Genomic DNA, 19,314 nt, shown 5'->3' on the forward strand with positions numbered 1-19,314 from the left:
CACGTTGCACATGTCAGGTAGGGATGCCCCATGAAACACTGCCCAAAATGTCATAGTCCCTCTAGTGGAGTGAGCTGTAACATCACTTGGAGAGGGTAGGTTAGCCAGCTCATAAGCCAGCCGGATTGTATCCCACGCATCTGTGGTGAATTTCCTCCATGCCAGAAGGTGGTGCTGGCTGAATGGGTGCAGGGCCAGAGGCTGGAGCCTGTCAGGGTTGCTACTGCTTTTTGCGAGCTGCTTTGACGACTCCCTCGCACAGTGAGACCACTGCAGCATCTCTTCCACAGCTGGCCCGAAGGTGTAGCTGGGGGAGATGGGCTTGTTGAGCAGGGACGCTTTGTCTGTGTCCGGGACCCTGGCCTGGGAGAGCCAGCTGGCGTCACGCAACCACAAGGGCTCCCAGGTTATGTCTGATAGCTTGTGCCAAGCTATGCGGAGAAGCTGGTCATTCACCAGCCTCAGCTCATTAATAATATGAGAAGGCTAGGGAGACAGGTCCTTCAACAGCTGCGATTGGTACACAGTCAGCAGACCAGCAGTGTTTGCTAGTCTTGCTGCCAGTGCCCCCGCACTGTATGTCCTTTTTAATTGCATCTCAGTGACCCTACACTGTTTATTTGGGCAGGAGAAGTCACGGGACAGCATTCACTAAGGCAGCCACCACGGGATAAATGGGCGGGAAATGCTGGAGCCCCAGCTTCTCCGCGCCCTGGAGAATACAATGCTTCCACCCGTCTGGAGCAAGTGGATGCTGATGCTAGGCTGCCCCAAGAAGACTGCAACTCCTCCACAAATTCCGGGAGGACCGGGAGGGACTTACACCCTGTGTAATCGACACCTAGGTTTCAAAAACCTGGGTCTCCTCAGTCCAAGGGATCAGGACCTGGGCAGCAGTAGCTCTGCTCACAAGGGCTGCTAGCTCGGCCACCAGCGGACTGTTAGGAACTATATATGTCTCAGATGGGGAGCCCTCTAAACAGGAGGGGGCCTCCGTTCCCCCTTCGAATTCCCCTTCCTCCATGGAGGCATTCCAGGACACCACATCGTCCTGCTCCTTCTCAATCAGCTGAGACTGTGGGAGAGCAGGGACCAGTGCTGGAGCTGAGGGGGGCTCCAGTACCCCAAAAGCCAGAGTGGGTGCAGGGGGAGCTGTCAAATTGACAAGAGTCTCCAACAACGACTGCTGATTTACAACCATGCTTGCTAGCTGCATCACTTGAGCCTGTAAGACTGACACATCTGCATTGGGTGAGCCTGCACTTCTTCGCTTTCTTGGTCTTGCGCTCTGGAGAGACTGAGCTCTGCGGCTTGCACATGGCTCATGTGAGGGGCTCAAGGCCACAGACAGCCAGAGGAGGTGTTACGACCTTGAGCATGGTCTGACCTCTTAGCCCTGGCCGCTTTTGAAAACTAGCGCACACAGCACCAAAGGTGGGATCTGGCAGTGCTCTCTGGGCATGATCAGCACCAGACATTGGACGCACAAATTATGGCCGTTCTCTGGGGAGAGGCTGGCCACACATCTCACACAATCGCGGAATGACATTGTAAGGATGGATAAAAGTGCGGAGCAAATAAGTCTTTCCAGTCTTATTTTATATAACTGTATACTTACCAGATATATTTTTTATTCAGGGTACTCCTAAAGCCGATGCCAACCTAAACATCGGGGTCTCTCTATATCTATTTCTTTTCCTTTTCAAGGGCACAGTTGCGAGTCCATTCTGTCCTCCCGAGATGGGTCATCTATCCTCTTCACCCTATGGGTTTGCATCCACATCCAAGTCACCGCCGTGGCTCTCAAGTGAGTAGGGGACTAACGTTTTATGTTTTCCACATCTCAGGGGTCATCAAGACCAGCCTTCAGTTACCAAGGTTCCTGATCACGAGACTGAGACTTGCTTTCCCCCTGCATCTCCAGCCAAGCCCAACCCCTTTTTTGCTGTATTTTTCACATACCTCTTTATCTACGTGCATACTGATAAATCCTCTCCTGATCACTTGTTTTATCACCAAACTCCTCAAAAAAATGCGATCCAAGTCATTATTTTATTACTATAACATCTCAAAAAGCTCTGCAAATGTCGGTGATATTCTTTGAACGCTGGATGTGTGTGTCCATGTTATCTTTGTGGTGCAGGTTCTATCTGTATTGTTCAGATATGCCCCTTTTTTCAGTTTCATGCTCCTCCTATCAGTCTCACTTGGTCATTGAAAAGTTTTCCCTGCTTTTTCTAGAGAGAAAAAATGACTAGAGACCTGTGTTTATGTCTTTTTGATGATATCGGGCTGGAAAGGGAAAATCGTGATTTCGGACCTGGTCTGACATAGGACCGCAAAGGGTTAATAATTTATTTTGAAAGCCGTTCAACTTCCAGGTATCTCTAATAACACAGGTGACGCTCTTTCTAGTTTACAGATTAGCAATTCAAATGTCTGGCTCCCTCAGCTCAACCTTTCCATCTACCCAACCCTCGATCCAGAGAACTGGTTTTCAACTAAAATTACATTTGCAATCTTCTGTCTTCAGTTCATTCTAAAGCCTTTCTTCCTCTCCAATCACATACTCCCATTCATTCCTTATAGGTGCAGCAACATCAGCAGCCAACCTTAACATCAGCCAGTCCTTCCTCTGTGGTGGAATCCTACATTCACTCTCCTCTCCTCGATATTATTCCACTAAACAAAGTATTGCTAGCATGCCTGGAGTGGGGGCCATCTCTGCCACAAAGGTGGGGTTTTTCCTCTCCACTGAGCGGTTAGATTAGTTCAAAAATAAAAAAAATTATAATATATAATAATTGTAATTTATCAAATATTGCAATTAAGCACTAACTTTTTAGTCAAACCACTTTTGGGGGCAAATGAAGTTCACTTCCTGACCTTAACCCTTGCAGTCCATTTATTCTGCGGCCGGCAGGCTGGTCCGGTCCAATTAATTTTTGTGAACAAAATAAAATTTCAGACCATGTGCTGTTCAAACTGAAATAAAGTGACTTTATTTGCTTAAAACAAGTAACAAAGCAGTGCAAGTCCAAAGGGTACTGTGATGAGTCAAAGGGGTTTCGGTCTGCAATTCAGCCTCCCAACAGTAGAAGGCATCAAACCAACTCGGGACTTCCCTTACCAAGGTCTTGTGACCATGACAAAAGTCATCTTTATGAGGGGCGGCACCTTGGTGAGGGGCGGAAGTACGAGTATGTAAATTCCAGCCACTGGAGTCAAGTGAAGTTAAGGATACCTGTCAGTCTGGGATTGGTGATCCACTGACTACTGGGGCGGGGTTTGCATACTAAATGAACGTGCTACTGTGTTCGGGGTTGGTCCTGAGGAATAGAGGCGGGGAAAAAAAGGCTGGAGGGAAGGACGTGCGTGGTTGGACTGTGTTATTTACTTTTAATTACGGACGGAGGCCTTACTAACTTTGCTCTTTTCTGTTTTTATTCCTTTTTGTTTCATTTTGGATTGAGCAGATCACGAAGAGGATTAAGAGGCTTCCGTTCCTTTATTTTTGATTACTCCAGCACTCCCTCCCTCACATCCTTCTTTATTGTTTTTTTTTCTTTTCCGTGTAATATTAAATAAAATTTTTATTTTTTTTACACGTAAATCGCTGTCTGGAAAATCCATTTTTACTCACACGCCTCACAGGTACCTTATACAAAGACGTGTTTTTTTTTTATATTTTATATATATATATATATATATATATATATATACATATATATGCCTTGCAAAAGTATTCAGACCCCTGACCAATTCTCTCATATTACCAAATTACAAATGGTACATTGAAATGTCGTTCTGTTTGATATTTTATTTTTAAACACTGAAACTCAAAATCAATTATTGTAAGGTGACATTGGTTTTATGTAGGGACATATATTTAAGAAAAATAAAAAACTGAAATATCTTGCTTGCATAAGTATATAAGTATTCAACCCCTGTGCTGTGGAAGCTCCCAGTTTGCACCGATGAAAGAAATTTCCCTAACGAGGACACAATTACCTTACTATTGGCCTCCACCTGTGAACCATTAAAGTTGCTGTTACATTTTCTGGATAAAAACCCTACTGTTGAAGGATCACTGGTAAGGCTGTGAATCTGAAGAAAAATGAAGACCAAAGAGCATTCTACAAAAGTTAGAGATAAAGTAATATAAATGCATAGATTAGGGAAAGGGTACAAAATAATATCCAAGTAAAAAAGCTCTGCATAACATTGGCCTGTATGGGAGGGTGGCAAAAAAGAAGCTGTTACTCAAAAAGTACCATCTGAAAGCACATCTAGAGTTTGCCAGAAAGCATGAGAGTGACCCAGCTGTGATGTGGGATTTTGTGGTCAGATGAGACCAAGATAGAGCTTTTTGGCCAAAACTCAAAGCGCTATGTGTGGCGCAAACCTAACACTGCCCACGCCTCAAAACACACCATCCCTACAGTGAAGTATGGTGGTGGCAGCATCATGCTGTGGGGATGCCTTTCATCAGCAGGGACTGGGCATCTTGTTACAATTGAAGGAAGAATGGATGGAGCAAAATACAGGAAAATACTGCAAGAGAATCTGCTTCAGTCCGCTCTGAAGCTTGGTAGGAAATTCACCTTTCAGCAGGACAATGATCCGAAGCAAAAGGACAAAGCAACATTGGAGTGGCTCAAGAACAAAAAGGTGAATGTCCTACAGTGGCCCAGTCAAAGTCCTGATCTCAATCCCATTGAGAATCTGTGGCACTATTTGAAAATTGTGGTCCACAAGCGTCGTCCAACCAACCTGAACATTGAAAAAAAGAGTAACAAAATGTCACAAAATTTGAGTTTTTGCTTGATTATATTACCTTTAGAATAATCAGACAGGTACAAAACTTTTTACAAATCAATGGCACACTACTACAAACAAACAAAAAATAACTAAAAATTATTTTTCATCAATGCTATAACTATTTACACCAGACGAGGTGTGCAAACAAAAAAGGCATTTAGTGACAGAAATTATCTGTATGTGTCCATGGTATGGTATCTTTCAAAACAGTCACCTGGGTGTAACCCTCGGTTCTCCGAGTAGTCAAGGGGAAGCCCTTATTCTGTCACTAAGTCACAAGCACTTTGTCTTTATCCTAGTAGTCCCTTTATGCAAGCCTGGCTCCTGCCTCGTGAAGTTTCAATGTAAGGGTCTGACTCCTTGCTTTATTATATGTGTGTGTTGTAGAACTTTTCTTGGGATGCTCGTTTCATCCCGTATTTTTTCCCAGAGCATCCACGTGCTGGTAACAGAATATTGTATTTTCATGCTGGCTGCTGTGTTACCATATCTAACTTATTACAATTACCCTTGATGTGATTAAAGGGAAGGTTGATCAACCAACAGCATTAAAAAGCAGCTGCACTAAAACTTGTCGCTCGAAGCTTGTCGTGGTTTGAACACTTTGCGTATTAAAATAGCCCTTCACAACAATAGGAGGGGCTCTAAAATAGGAGAAAATGATCCTGATCATATCATATTTTCTACTACAATAAGTCTATATTCACCAGTTCACCACCCTCTAAGAAACGTATGTTCCTAAATAATAGAAAATAATTTATGAACTAGCTATCTCCACACAGAGAATACAAATAACAATTTGACAGAAATGTTTTTGCACATACAGCCAGAAGTATAAGAATCCCTGATGATTTAATTTGGATTCATCACCCTTTATTGTTATGCCCCTACCTGTTCCACCACCCTGTAGCATACTATACCCCTGTAATAAAGTAACCAGTCACAATTCAATCGGTGAATAACAAGTCTACCTGTAAGTAACCCTGCTTAATTATCAGTACTAAATAGGTTGATAAATTATTCGATACGTACAATTTCAGCATCTAACAACCATACAGTGAACAACAAAGTCACCATACTCCATAAGTACACAGATAAGTAAGCATACCAAACAACTAACCAGGCTAAATAAATCAATTAACATTAAATCAATAAATACCGTTCCAGTGATTACCCAATCGGATCTCCAAAACACCAATAAATAAGTTTGTCATAAAACAATATAATTTACTTATCATACCTCAGCATTAATTTACCAAATCCAGAAAGTGTTCAGTTCCAATATCTACCTGCACACCCTCCTAAAATCACATTATCCAACTTTCTTTTTAAACCTGGAACTATTTTTTGTCCTTCTCTAAAGAGAAATACAAAAATATGCAATTCGTAAGTATGGTGTGCCCCCTGCCGTAATTCCCTGGTAATGCGCCCAAACCAATTTCACTATTAAGCACATCCAAATTGCAGTTGTCTTAGCATGGTGTGCCATGCGTAAAAAATCTTGTATTTTTTTCCCAGATTTAAAAATGTACAATATTTTATATTGTATATAAAAATGTTGTATATATACATACATATATATATATATATATATATATATATATATATATATATATATATATATATATATATGTGTGTATTTGAATGTGTACATTCAGATATCATTTTAAATCTAGTTAAGAGATTTAAGATTTTGTTAAATATTTAGCTAAATGTTAAAATTAGTTATTAAGAGATTGAAGATTCAGTTAAATAGTTATAGCTAAAGGTTAAATCTTGTCAGTCATTAATACCCCCCTACCACACTTCAGATGCAGCATGACAAGTCATACACAGCTGTTTCCAACCATTATCTGTCAAGGTGCTTAAAATACAATGCCATTTACTTCATTCCCCCAACATCACAACCAACTCGGCTTGTGATATATTTTGCACAAGTCAAGTGCCAGGAGCTCGTCGGCAATTTTGGAGTTCAAAAACCGTCAGACACGTGTTGTGTTGTTGGATGCAGCAATAGACAAGGCCAAAAGCTGAATCTATCATTTTCCTGCATACCTAAAGATGCTGAGAGACGAGAAAGATGGATTACTGCCATACATCGTAAAAACTGGAAGCCAACAGCGTACAGTTGTTTATGCAGCGAACACTTCATAGCAGGCAAGATTCTGCTTTTCAAAAATATATAACAGTTATGTTGTAATTCAAATTAACCTCTACATATTTGTCATAATCACATAAAAATAGATTTTTTTTTGTCACTGAAATATTTATTTATTTATTTTAATGTGTAGGGTTCCTGCCAAGTCACGCTAACAGTGCATTCACTGGTGGGTCAGTTTTTTGTTGTTGATTCAAAATTTCTAGCATTTATTATGTATATAAAATACTCTACACTTTGCAATTAAGCTGGTCTTATATAATGCGGTTCTCATACTACAGTGTTTCCTGTACCATTCGGGCCTACCTAATAGGAAAACAAAAATGCGCGTGTGGAGTTTTAAACTGCGGTTTTACAATCGCTTCAAAATTTGATTGGGTGAGAAATTATGAACTGGAGGCCACTGTGTTGTGCAGCCACATCAATAACAAAAAGGTTAATTCAAGTTAAGGAACAAATAAATAAATACATAAATAATGAATTGCCCTAGCTAAATTACACTTATTAGGTTTCACTTGATTCTGGGGGCCCTGAATTTTTAAGCACTTTAATGTAAGGGAAATAGGCAGACTTGCTATCAGTAAGTGGGGTTGTCACTTGGCCCCACAATCCTGGAGCACTTTGAGACAGAGCGGGATTTTAAACTTGCTGTTAAATTGAAATAAATTAACGTGTTAATTAGCCTTAGACGTTTGCTAAAATTAAGCCTTTGCTGAATTACTGTGCGCAACAAACAAGTCATTCTAATCTGTTCAACATACTGCCTCCGAACAGCTGAGCAATGTTACTGATTGGGACAGTAATTGTACCTTTTAGTGATTTATTATTAACAAACAGAAAGTAAGTGACTTTTCCGTATTAGTGTCTGCAAATAAATCAATTAAATATTCTTATCATTAATAATAATAATGAAATACATGAAAAGTAATATATTGTATTAATTATTATTAATTATACAGTGTGCCGTGTATTGTAATTAAGCACCATCATTAATTTGATCCAAGGTATAGGAGCTAATTAACACGTTCTTTTCTTACAGTTAATTAGTCTTTTTAAAATCCTGTTCTGTATCAGTGTCCCGGTATTATGGGGCCAGGTGGCAACCCTATCAGTAAGCAATATTATTTTCATTTATATTTTAAATAAAGCGCACACCTTCAGAAAAGACGGGATTCTTACACAACAATGTCACCCTACAATTCGTATAACTTAAAAACAACAAAACTACAACAAAAACCTGCTAGTTTATCAAGTGAAATTGAGACGTGGTTACCTTAGCCATGACGATGGCAGACGCGTCCTCCTGGTATTAGCCACTAATGCAAACATGTCACCCATCCTGATATGAAATACATGTGTGGGTCAAGGCTTTTGTATGCCTTGCGATCTTGGCCGGTGTACGGGGAGATGTTGTTTATTACATAGTGATATATATCGTGAGGCGTGAAGTCAGGCAGGGATGTACTGTCACACTTGACAACCTCAGAGAAGAGACCAGCTGGCAGCAAATACGCATCATTTTGAAGCCTGGCAAGCAAAATTTTCTCGTTATATCTATCTCGGTGTTCACCTCTGAGATGACTGGCTTTATAGAACAATGTCAAGTATGGTTCTTCAGACTGCATGATTTGAAAAAAAAAAAAAGTATTTAAAAAAAAAAAAAAGTTCTACTTCGTTGCAGGTTGTCAATAGGAAGAAGTCCAAAGCTTTTTGACTTCCAAAATGGCCGACCACACTTAGGTCACGTGATTTGGTGACGTATGTACAGATCATCAATACATATTGGTACACAATACATTTAGAAATAAGCCTTATAAAAATAACTGATCAATTATAACCAATTCACCATAAACAAGGAAGCTGAAAATACTGAAAGAGTTGTATCCTCTGCAGGTATCACTCAGTCATGTACTGTAATATAACGAGGCTTGCTTCTATTTGATTTTTATTTTTTGGACAAATCGACGACTAATATCGATGTTTATTTTTTAAAGAATTTACGGGGTTTTTTTCCATCTTTATTTTTCAATTCCATCAAAGAATGCGTGAAATTGACCTTTATGCTATAAAAAACGGACTGTTTATGCCATTGTGAAACCCCTTGATTATTCAACATATAACAAAACCATGGTCATCAACATTCTGGTAGAACAACATTCAAATGGAAATGGCGTTTGGACAATGCGGAGCTATGCCTTGTATAGATAAAGATCCTACACCATTGAAAAAAAAAGTCTCAAATAAACCGCAGAAAACACAGCATATAAATGTTTATTATAGAGTCTTTTATAGAATACATTTACTAGTAAAAAATATGCACAGAACAGAACTAACTTGCACTTATTCGGAGTCTGAGCTCCCCCCTCTCGCACTCAGCTGGGCTCAGATACTATGTTTCCAGGACACCTCCCTCAACTAGTAGCACTGAGCAGAATCGCTTCAATACACAGAGCATGCATTAAATCATGAGGGAAACCAGCACCGAATTCTTGTTTTTTTTTTTTTTCTTCATTTTCAACAAGCAAGCAATTTTCATATTTTTATGACCTAGTGATTGACCACCTGGAAGCTGGTTACTTATTCCTGGTTCCTTATTCGCAGTATAGTTGATAAAGCAGCGTGTCCTTTTTCTGTGTGTTTTGACTCATTTACACATCTTTCTCAATTAATATATTGCTACTATTTAAAAAAATAACCCAGAAAATATTAATAACAAATCTGTATCAGCAGCACATTACCCGCTTGTTTTACCCCATTTACCCCCTTAGACACCTTGCTCACTAAAAATTTTGGTGACTTATTTTGGTGTCTGTAATAACCCGAGATCCAAGATGCAAGAGTATAACTTTAATCACAGTGTCTTTATTAGAACAATCTCTGTTGAAACCTACACATTAGTGTTTTTTAAGGACTTCCTCGACCCCACGGTATCCTAGGTAGAGGGTAAGTATGTAGGGCGCTACTGACCTCTAGTGGCATAACTTGAACTGCATTATATACATACACATTAACATTACTACATTCTCCCCCCCTTAAGATTTCAGCTTCTCTAAAATTTGGAAACAGTTTAAACACAGTTATAAACTAAATGTAACACTAATACACTAGATGTCTCTGAACTATTGCTGTAACAACAACTAAACGCAATAGTCCATCCTTAACTGTACATAAACATTTAATTTCAAACTTTTTTAAAAAAATTTTATTTACAAGTCAAAGTCCTTCAGGTAACCAGGCTTTTTGACAGTTCTTTGGGAACGACTCACAGCTTGTGCCATGCTTTGATTGTCCCTGCCCACCTTTGGGGAACTCCCAGTTTGTTCCTCTGGTTTCAAAGCAAGCTGCTCTGAGACAGTGTCCACATTGTTTGGAACAAGTTCATCTGGCATGGTTACTCTAGCTGGTGGGTGTAGAACCTCTGCAGGTGTGTCCTGCACAATATCCTCTGACCCAGTGGTGTTGTCCTGTTGTCTAGACAGGATCTGATCTATGTGTCTGCGTACTATTCTGCCATCTCCCAGCATTACCTTGAAAGATACAGGACCAGTCACTGTTACAATGACTCCTGGTATCCACTTGGGACTGTAACTGAAGTTTCTTGTCATCACAGAGTCTCCGTCTCCAAAACTCCTCCCCTTTGTGTGCTTGTCGTGGTGTTCCTTTTGTTTATTGTGCTTAAGTTCTACTTTTCTCTTTAAATCGGGATGCACTAAATCAAGCGTAGACCGAAGTTTCCTCCCTAGTAACATCTCTGCTGGGGAGAGTCCTGTGGTAGTTTGAGGTGTTAACCTATAGCTGAATAGTACCCTTGACACTTTAGTTGACATGCTTCCTTCTCCCGCTTTCTTCATCATCGTCTTGAATATTTGAACAGCTCGTTCTGCGAGACCGTTGGAAGACGCATGAAACGGGGTTGATGTAACATGGACAATGCCATTTTTGTTCATGAATTCCTTGAACTCTGAGCTGACAAAACAGGTGCCGTTATCAGAAACTACCATTTCTGGTAATCCCTGATTGCTAAAACTTTTTCGCAAACAGTCAATTGTAACAGCTGATGTTGCTGAAGTTACCGGGTAAACATTCATCCATTTGGAATGTGCATCTATGAGTATCAAAAACATCTGCCCCATAAATGGTCCTGCATAATCTAGGTGCAATCGCTTCCAGGGTCTGTCTGGCCACTCCCAGGGATGTAGCGGGGCTGTGGCTGGTGCTTTCCGGTGTTCCTGACACTTGCTACATGCCTTTACCCGTGTCTTTATCTCCTCATCTAGTTTGGGCTACCAGAAATAACTTCTGGCCAGAGCCTTCATGCGTGAAACCCCTGGATGGCACTGATGCAGCTGTTCCAACACAGCCTGTCGTCCTCGCTGTGGGATGATGACACATGCCCCCCACAAGACACAACCATCTTGCACACTCAATTCTGTCTTCCTAGCAGAATAAGGTGTAAAATCTGTTCCTTCCCCCTGCTGTGGCCACCCCCTTAAAACATACTCTCTCACCCTAGACAGTATGGAATCTTTACCTGTCCACACTCTCACCTCCTCTGCGGTCACCATCGCTATGTCTTCCATCATCAGCACCCTGTCTTCCAGACCTGTGGATTGGGAAGTGTCCGGCAGTGGCACACGACTCAAGGCGTCTGCGTTGCCGTGGTCCTTACCCTCCTTGTAGACTATCACGTACTCATACGCCCGCAGTGTCACAGCCCACCTCTGGATCCTCGGTGACACCATCTGTGGCACAGCCTTCATTTCGTTGAAGAGTGAAAGAAGCGGTTTATGATCTGTGCATATGGTGAACTCCCACCCATCCGGCATGAGGTGTGAAAGTACTGCGCCTATCCCGTAGGGGGAGGTGTCACAGGACAGAATCAGCTCTTTCTCACTGTCGTAATGCACAAGTATATCTCTGGATTGCATTAGCTTTTTAGATTTCTCAAAAGCAGCCTCCTGCTTTTTTTTCCATTGCCATTTTGTGTCTTTTCTCAACAATTTGTGCAGTGGAGCCAACAGTGTTGACAGGTTAGGTAAAAACCTGTTATAATAGTTCAATAGTCCTAAATAAGCCTTAAGCTCTGTTATGTTAGTAGGTGCAGGTGCATTCTGGATAGCTTGTACCTTGTTCTTAAGTGGGTGTAATCCTGTGGCATCCACTTTGTGACCCAGAAACTCAGCCTCACTTCCCAGAAAGGTACATTTACTTCTCTTTAGCCATAGGCCTGCCTCCTCCACTCTCCGAAGTACCTTGCTTAGTATCTGCAGGTGCTCCTGATCATTCTTGCCCGTCACCATGATGTCGTCCAGGTAAATGGCTACATGGGGAATTCCCTGCAGCAAACCCTCCATAATTCTCTGAAAGATAGCTGGACTGGATGAAACCCCGAATGGAAGACGGTTTACAGTAAATAACCCTTTGTGTGTGTTTATAGTTACGTACTTTTCTGATTCCTCATCCAATATTACCTGTTGATAGGCATGACTCATGTCCAATTTGTTGAATTTTGCACCTCCTGACTTTGCAAAAAGATCTTCAATTCTGGGAATTGGAAACCGTTTCAGTTTGGACTCCGGATTTACAATAAGTTTTGAATCTCCGCAAATCCTCACAGAGTTATCAGGCTTTAGCACTGGGACTATGGGAGCTGCCCACTCAGAGAATTTCACTGGTTCAATTATTTTGTCTCTCAAGAGGCGGTCCAGCTCAGCCTCCACCTTCGGTTTCATAGCATAAGGCACAGGTCTTGGCTTAAAGAACCTTGGTGTTGCCTCTTTGTCAACATATATTTTAGCAGGTGGGCCTCGCAATGTCCCCAATTCCTCTTTGAATACATTCTCATGTTTCTTCAACACATCCTGGAGTGTTGTTTTGTCTCTACCTATCTGGTTTACAGTGCCCCAGTTTAATTCCAACTCCTTAATCCAACCGCGGCCCAGTAGGTTTGGTCCTAGACACTACTACTACTGGCAGCTGTTTAATGCACCCAATGTTTTCACTCTTTCCCCTGTATAGGTTCTGAGATGCAGGGAACAGCTCAGGTACTTTTGCTCCATTCCTTAGTTTGGAGTACTCTGTTTCATTCATAATTGTAACACTGGACCCCGTGTCAACCTCAAATTGCACATCCGACTTGTTCACTTTTAACTGTAATGTGATAGACGCTATGTGGCAGGCTGGTGAGTGGATAGAGGCCCAGAGACAATCTGTAGTTCAAAAAAATAATTAATTTTATTATAAATACACAAAAATAAAAGGGCGCAAGGGCCAAAACAAAGCGATTTAAACACAAAAAGAAAGACAAAAAGCAAAACTAACAAAAATAACAATTTCCAGGCTGGGCAATGCCTTCACTGGATTTATCAAAATTCAAAAATCACACACCAAAAACCACCAACCTGCTTCCTCAGCTCCCTCCTCCCTACTGGGAGGCTGAGGCCTCCTTTTATGCCTGGTGGCTAAACGATAATTGATTAATTACATTAGTTGATTGCTCCCACCTGGGGCAATCAACCTGGGCAGGGAGGAGAATTTAACTCCATCCCTGCCAGTACTTCCAAGGGCAGAGCCTTGCTCTGCCACACGCTACCTTGGGAATGCTTGTCTCAGTTACATTATTCATAATGAACACGTCTTCACCGTCACTTGCATCTGTTTAAGTATTTTCGCTAATGTGATGAGCCCCATGTTTTTCTTCCACTTTTCCCTGCTTTTGTTTTCCTCCCCCTCTAGGTTTGGTTTTCTCCACAGGTGAGTTCGCCCTGCACGCTTTCCTGATGTGCCCCTTTTTTCCGCATCTGTGACACATTTCCTTAAGAAAACGACAGTCATTCGCCATGTGCTCACCACCGCATCTATAACATGCCCTCATAGTTCCGCCAGTTTGTGGTTCCCTCCACGTTTTTAGCTTTTGCACTGTAGCCTGGCTAGCATGTTTCCAGTTAGCACCATTGCTTCCTTTGCTTTGCCATTGTAAATCCTGAACGTCCTTGTTCGCTGTCTCCAATGTCTGAGCAAGCTTCAGTGCTTTTTCAAATATTAACTCGGTTTCTGCTAACAGCCTGCGCTGAATACGATCATCGTCTACACCACAGACTAGCCTGTCCTGTAACATTTCCTTTAGCCTATCTCCATAGTTGCAATGTTGAGCCAGTTCTCATAGCACTGCCACATATTCAGTCACACTCTCATTTGCCTGTTTGTTTCTCAAGTTAAATTTAAAGCATTGAACCATTTCGCTGGGCTTTGGGTTGTAGTGCGTTTTCAACAGTCGTCAAACGATTTGTCCCCTGGCTTATCTGGGCTTAACAAATTTCTCATCAGACTATATGTTTGGCTTCCTACCGAACTTAAGAGAATCGCCCTCTTTTTATTGCCGTTGTCAATCTCATTTGCTTCAAAAAAATGCAACAGCACTTCGCAATATTCCTCCCATGTCTGTAGTTGACTATCAAACGGCGCAGTTGTTCCTAACGTGACAGCCATGTTCCGTTGTCTGTGAGCGCTCTCGCTAACGTTGGCAGGTTGGGCCGAAGCTATGCAGCTACACTTGTCTCTTCTCCTTCGTTGTCTCCGTTTTCAACGATCTAAGACAAGTCGCCCGATTTCCTCGTCGCCATATGTAATAACCCGAGATCCAAGATGCAAGAGTATAACTTTAATCACAGTGTCTTTATTAGAACAATCTCTGTTGAAACCTACACATTTGTGTTTTCTAAGGACTTCCTTGACCCCACGGTATCCTAGGTAGAGGGCAAGTATGTAGGGCGCTACTGACCTCTAGTGGCATAACTTGAACTGCATTATATACATGCACATTCCTATGCATAAAAATGCATAGGAATTCCTTTGCTCTTACTTGTTGATAAACAGGATCCAATGTATGATGCCAAAGTTGGCTTCTTATTCAGTGAGCTTGTTATTCGCATTCCAGCTGATTGTTCACATTCCATCTTATTCACATTTCAGCTTCTTAATCGCATCCCGCAAATGTAACACAAATTGAATAAGTTAATAGGGTATTTCAGGGGTTAAATAGTTTTGGGCTACTTATTTCAAAGCTGACTCACACAGGGGTAACCCCTCTATGTAGGGATGTGTGGGTTTCAGTTTGCCGCGGTTTAGGTACATTACGGTATTAATACCGTTGCTTTTATTCTAAACCGCAATTATCGTAATTCGGTTATACACCTGTTAACGCATTTTTTCAAACGCAAACATGCTTCTTCTAAATCAAGCGATGGTATTTGCAGCCTAAGCAAAGTGTCTAAGGAAGATCGGTTTGTGAACTGATACTGTATTTTGAAGAAAATGGTCAACGACACAGAATACACGTTTCAATTGCTGCGTTCTGTTACCCAGAGCTTGCTGCGCCGGCTGCTCTTGGCTGCTGTCTTTCTGACCTCTCACGCAGCTTTTAGAGAAACGCCTTCTCCAAACCTTGCAGCTCAGAACACATTTTCAATGTGCTATGTTTACATTTGTCTGGGTTATCAACAGTCAATTTAATGTAATAGATAAACATTAACTTTATTGTAAAATTATACATCACTTATCATGGATTTACTACATTATGGTTTTTTGTGTTTTTTAATAATTGATTTATTTGTTTACTCTAGCGTTAACAAGGCTATTCACAGCTTCATTGTATAATGATAAAATGTCGTCCGCCTCCACTAACAAGGTGGCAGCAGTAGTTTTAGTGGTTATTTGCATTACGATTAGCAGTTCACGCGTGATCTATGCATCGTCCCTTTGGTTCACAGCCACAGCCAGTCTCCCGCAGTAACATTTCAAAGCTGCGCTGGGCTGTGCAGAATCTGCATAGATTTCTGTGGGTGTTGTGCGACGTCTACAGCGCATCACCGCGATTCTGTGCAGAACTGCAGAAATCTGCGCTATAAGAACATGACCGATTTCTCAAATAAAACTAGCATAGACCAGCAACTGCAACAAGACAGCCTACTTATCAATGTAGTTTTGTTTAATATACACTGAACAAAAATATGAACGCAACATGCAACAATTTCAAAAAATTTACTGAGTTACATTTCACATAAGGAAATCAGTCAATTGAAATAAATTCATTAGGCCCTAATCTAAGGATTTCACATGACAGGGAAGACAGATATGCATCTGCTGGTCACAGATACTTTATAAAAAAAATAAAATAAAAAAAAAGGTAGGGGCATGGATCAGAAAACTAGTCAGTATCTGGTGTGACCACCATTGCCTTCGCATAGAGTTGATCAGGCTGTTGATTGTGGCCCATGGAATGTTGTCCCACTCCTCTTCAATGGTTGTGTGAAGTTGCTGGATATTGGTGGAAACTGGAACACGCTGTCGTACATGGCGATCCAGAGCATCCCAAACATGCTCAATGGGTAACATGTTTAGTGAGTATGCAGGCCATGGAAGAACTGGGACATCTTCAGCTTCCAAGAATTGTGTACAGATCCTTGCGACATGAGGCTGTGCATTATCATGCTGAAACATGAGGTGATGGCAACGGATGAATGGCACGACAATGGGCCTCAGGATCTAGTCACAGTATCTCTGTGCATTCAAACTGTCATCGATAAAATGCAATTGTGTTCGTTTCCGTAGCTTATGTCTGCCCATACCATAACCCCGCCACCACCATGGGGCACTCTGTTCACAATGTTGACATCAGCAAACCGCTCGCCCACAAAACGCCACACACGCTCTCTGCCATCTGCCGGGTACAGTTGAAACCGGGATTCATCCATGAAAAGCACACTTCTCCAGCGTGCCAGTGGCCATCGAAGGTGAGCATTTACCCACTGAAGTCGGTTACGACGACGAACTGCAGTCAGGTCAAGACCCTGGTGAGGACGACGAGCACGCAGATGAGCTTCCCTGAGACAGTTTCTGACAGTTTGTGCAGAAATTCTTCGGTTGTGCAAACCTACAGTTTCATCATCTGTCCCGGTGGCTGGTCTCAGACAATCAAGCAGGTGAAGAAGCCGGATGTGGAGGTCCTGGGCTGGCGTGGTTACACGTGGTCAGCTGTTTTGAGGCCTGTTGGACATACTGCCAATTCTCTAAAACGACGTTGGTGGCGGCAAACATTCAGTTCTCTGGCAACAGCTCTGGTGGACATTCCTGCAGTCAGCATGCCACCTACACGCTCCCTCAAAACTTGAGACATCTGTGGCATTGTGTTGTGTGACAAAACTGCACATTTTAGAGTGGCCTTTTACTGTCTCTCGCACAAGGTGCACCAGTGTAATGATCATGCTGATTAATCAGCTTCTTGATATGCCACAATTGTGAGGTGGATGAATTATCTTGGCAAAGGAGAAATGTTTGCTAACAGGGATGTAAACAAATTTGTACACAAAATTTGAGAGAAATAAGCTTTTTGTGCGTATGGAAAATTTCTGGGATCTTTTATTTCCACTCATGAAACATGGGACCAACACTTTACATGTTGTGTTTATATTTTTGTTCTGTGTAGTTGTAACAGTATTCCAATATTCTTAGGTAAGTGAAGAAATCTTTTTTTTTTTTTTTTTCAAACAAACTCTACATGTGTAATAATCATTGGAAGCTTACTTGTGCAACGTCGTAAATGTAAATCATTAACACGTTTTAGTATTGAAATACTTAATTTTTTTCAACCAGATACAAAATTAAATATGTATAGCAAAAAAAAAAGACTCCTCTCTGCTCTTAAATAATAACCTGTACTGGTACATGTTTGTGTTTTAGTGGAAGCGACAGCGAGTGGGAGAAGTACAGGCATGGAAAAGTACAGAGCAGTTTAGAAGCAGAAAGGAGAAATTGCATCTTGAATTGCTTTAATCAGAAAACAGAGGACACTGGGGAAACACAGCAGCAGCTCAGAGTCAAACAGCCGCGTGTGTTTTTCTGATAACAAACAAGCTGAAACTCGGAGCAGCTGATTCAAATTCAGCGCCGTTTTGAGACACGGGCGAGGGGAAGGAGCCAACAGCACAGCACAACAACGCAGTTAAACGAGGCAGTCTTCCCAGCGACAGTGAGTGGAAGCGACAGCGAGTGGGAGAAGTACAGGCGTGGAAAAGTACAGAGCAGTTTAGAAGCAGTTTGAAAGCAGGCTGACAGCTGCAGAAGAAACTAAACTTAAAAAAAAACCCCTTCAACATGGTCTTCAAGCCAGTAATCTGTGACACCTGCTTGATGTGGGAAATCCAAGAAAACCCAGCGGAGCTAAACCAAGTTTGCGTAAAGTGCCGCACGATCCAGGATTTGCATAAACTAGTAAGTATGCTAGAAATGGAGCTGGAAGAAGTGAGACAGCAACAGGATCTTGAGGAACTGGCACACCCACAATTCATGGAAGTCTGCATCACCCCTAACAGACTGAAAGCCACCAGGGAGATAGAAGGTCAGAACAGCTGGGTTCAGGCAGGCAGAAGCAGGGAAAAAAAGAAACTTCGTCAAACACAACCACCAGAAATCAAAACAACCAACAAATTTGAGTCACTTCAGAATTTTGATGAGCACAACCAACAACAAGAGAACGAAAGGAACAACATCCAGGACCCTATTGACAGTGGTGACCAGACAGCAAAAAGAAGGGAGGTCATGATTGTTGGGGACTCCATATTGAGAAACACAGCAAGTTCAATTCGCAGTTTGGACCCCCTTACTACAACAGTGTGCTGCCTTCCAGGAGCCTCAGTCAAGCACATCACTGAGAACGTGGACAGGCTCCTAGAACGAACAGGAGACGACCAGGTAGTAGTCGTCCACATCGGTACAAACAACATTGGAAGAGACAGACCAAAATCCCTGCAAAACAAATTCAGAGCGCTAGGAAGGAAATTAAAAGAGAAAACCAAAACTGTGGTATTTTCTGGTATACTACCGGCACCTTGCAAAGGACCATATGGACAGCTGGAAATAATTAATCAAAACGCATGGCTGAAGACGTGGTGCACACGGGAAGGCTTCACCTATCTTGATCATTGGACCACATTCTACAACGAGGACTATCTGTATAGACGGGATGGACTGCACTTAAATAACAAGGGAACCAGTCTACTCGGAGAAAAGATCCTCGAGCAGATTCAGAAGCATTTAAACTAGAAATGAAAGGGGGGAGAAATCAACAAAAAAACAGAAGGGAGACCGCATCAAAACAAGAACAACAACTCAGGTAAGACAACCATTAAATGTATTTATCTAAATGCTAGAAGTATCAGAAACAAAATTCTAGAACTTGAAGCTACTGCACTAACAGGTAACTATGATGTGATAGGTGTTACAGAAACGTGGTTGTCTCAGAGTGATGGAGACAAATATAATATTTGTGGGTATACACT

General features: G+C 41.7%; 1 long non-coding RNA gene across 2 annotated transcripts in view; it reads left to right on the forward strand.

Moving 5' to 3' along the window:
• Nucleotides 1-19,314, forward strand: part of LOC121295436 — a 58,799-nt gene that overhangs the window by 22,765 nt on the left and 16,720 nt on the right. Inside the window, exons 2-4 of one of the 2 annotated variants that reach the window (XR_005946930.1) lie at nt 1,708-1,807; nt 2,590-2,735; nt 3,477-3,516. This is a non-coding gene — a long non-coding RNA (uncharacterized LOC121295436). Of the gene's footprint in view, nt 1-1,707; nt 1,808-2,589; nt 2,736-3,476; nt 3,517-19,314 lie in introns of those variants that run through there. The other variant, XR_005946931.1, reaches the window with a different exon arrangement.

This window comes from Polyodon spathula, chromosome 20 (assembly GCF_017654505.1).
Source record: "Polyodon spathula isolate WHYD16114869_AA chromosome 20, ASM1765450v1, whole genome shotgun sequence".
NCBI classification, from domain to species: domain Eukaryota; kingdom Metazoa; phylum Chordata; class Actinopteri; order Acipenseriformes; family Polyodontidae; genus Polyodon; species Polyodon spathula.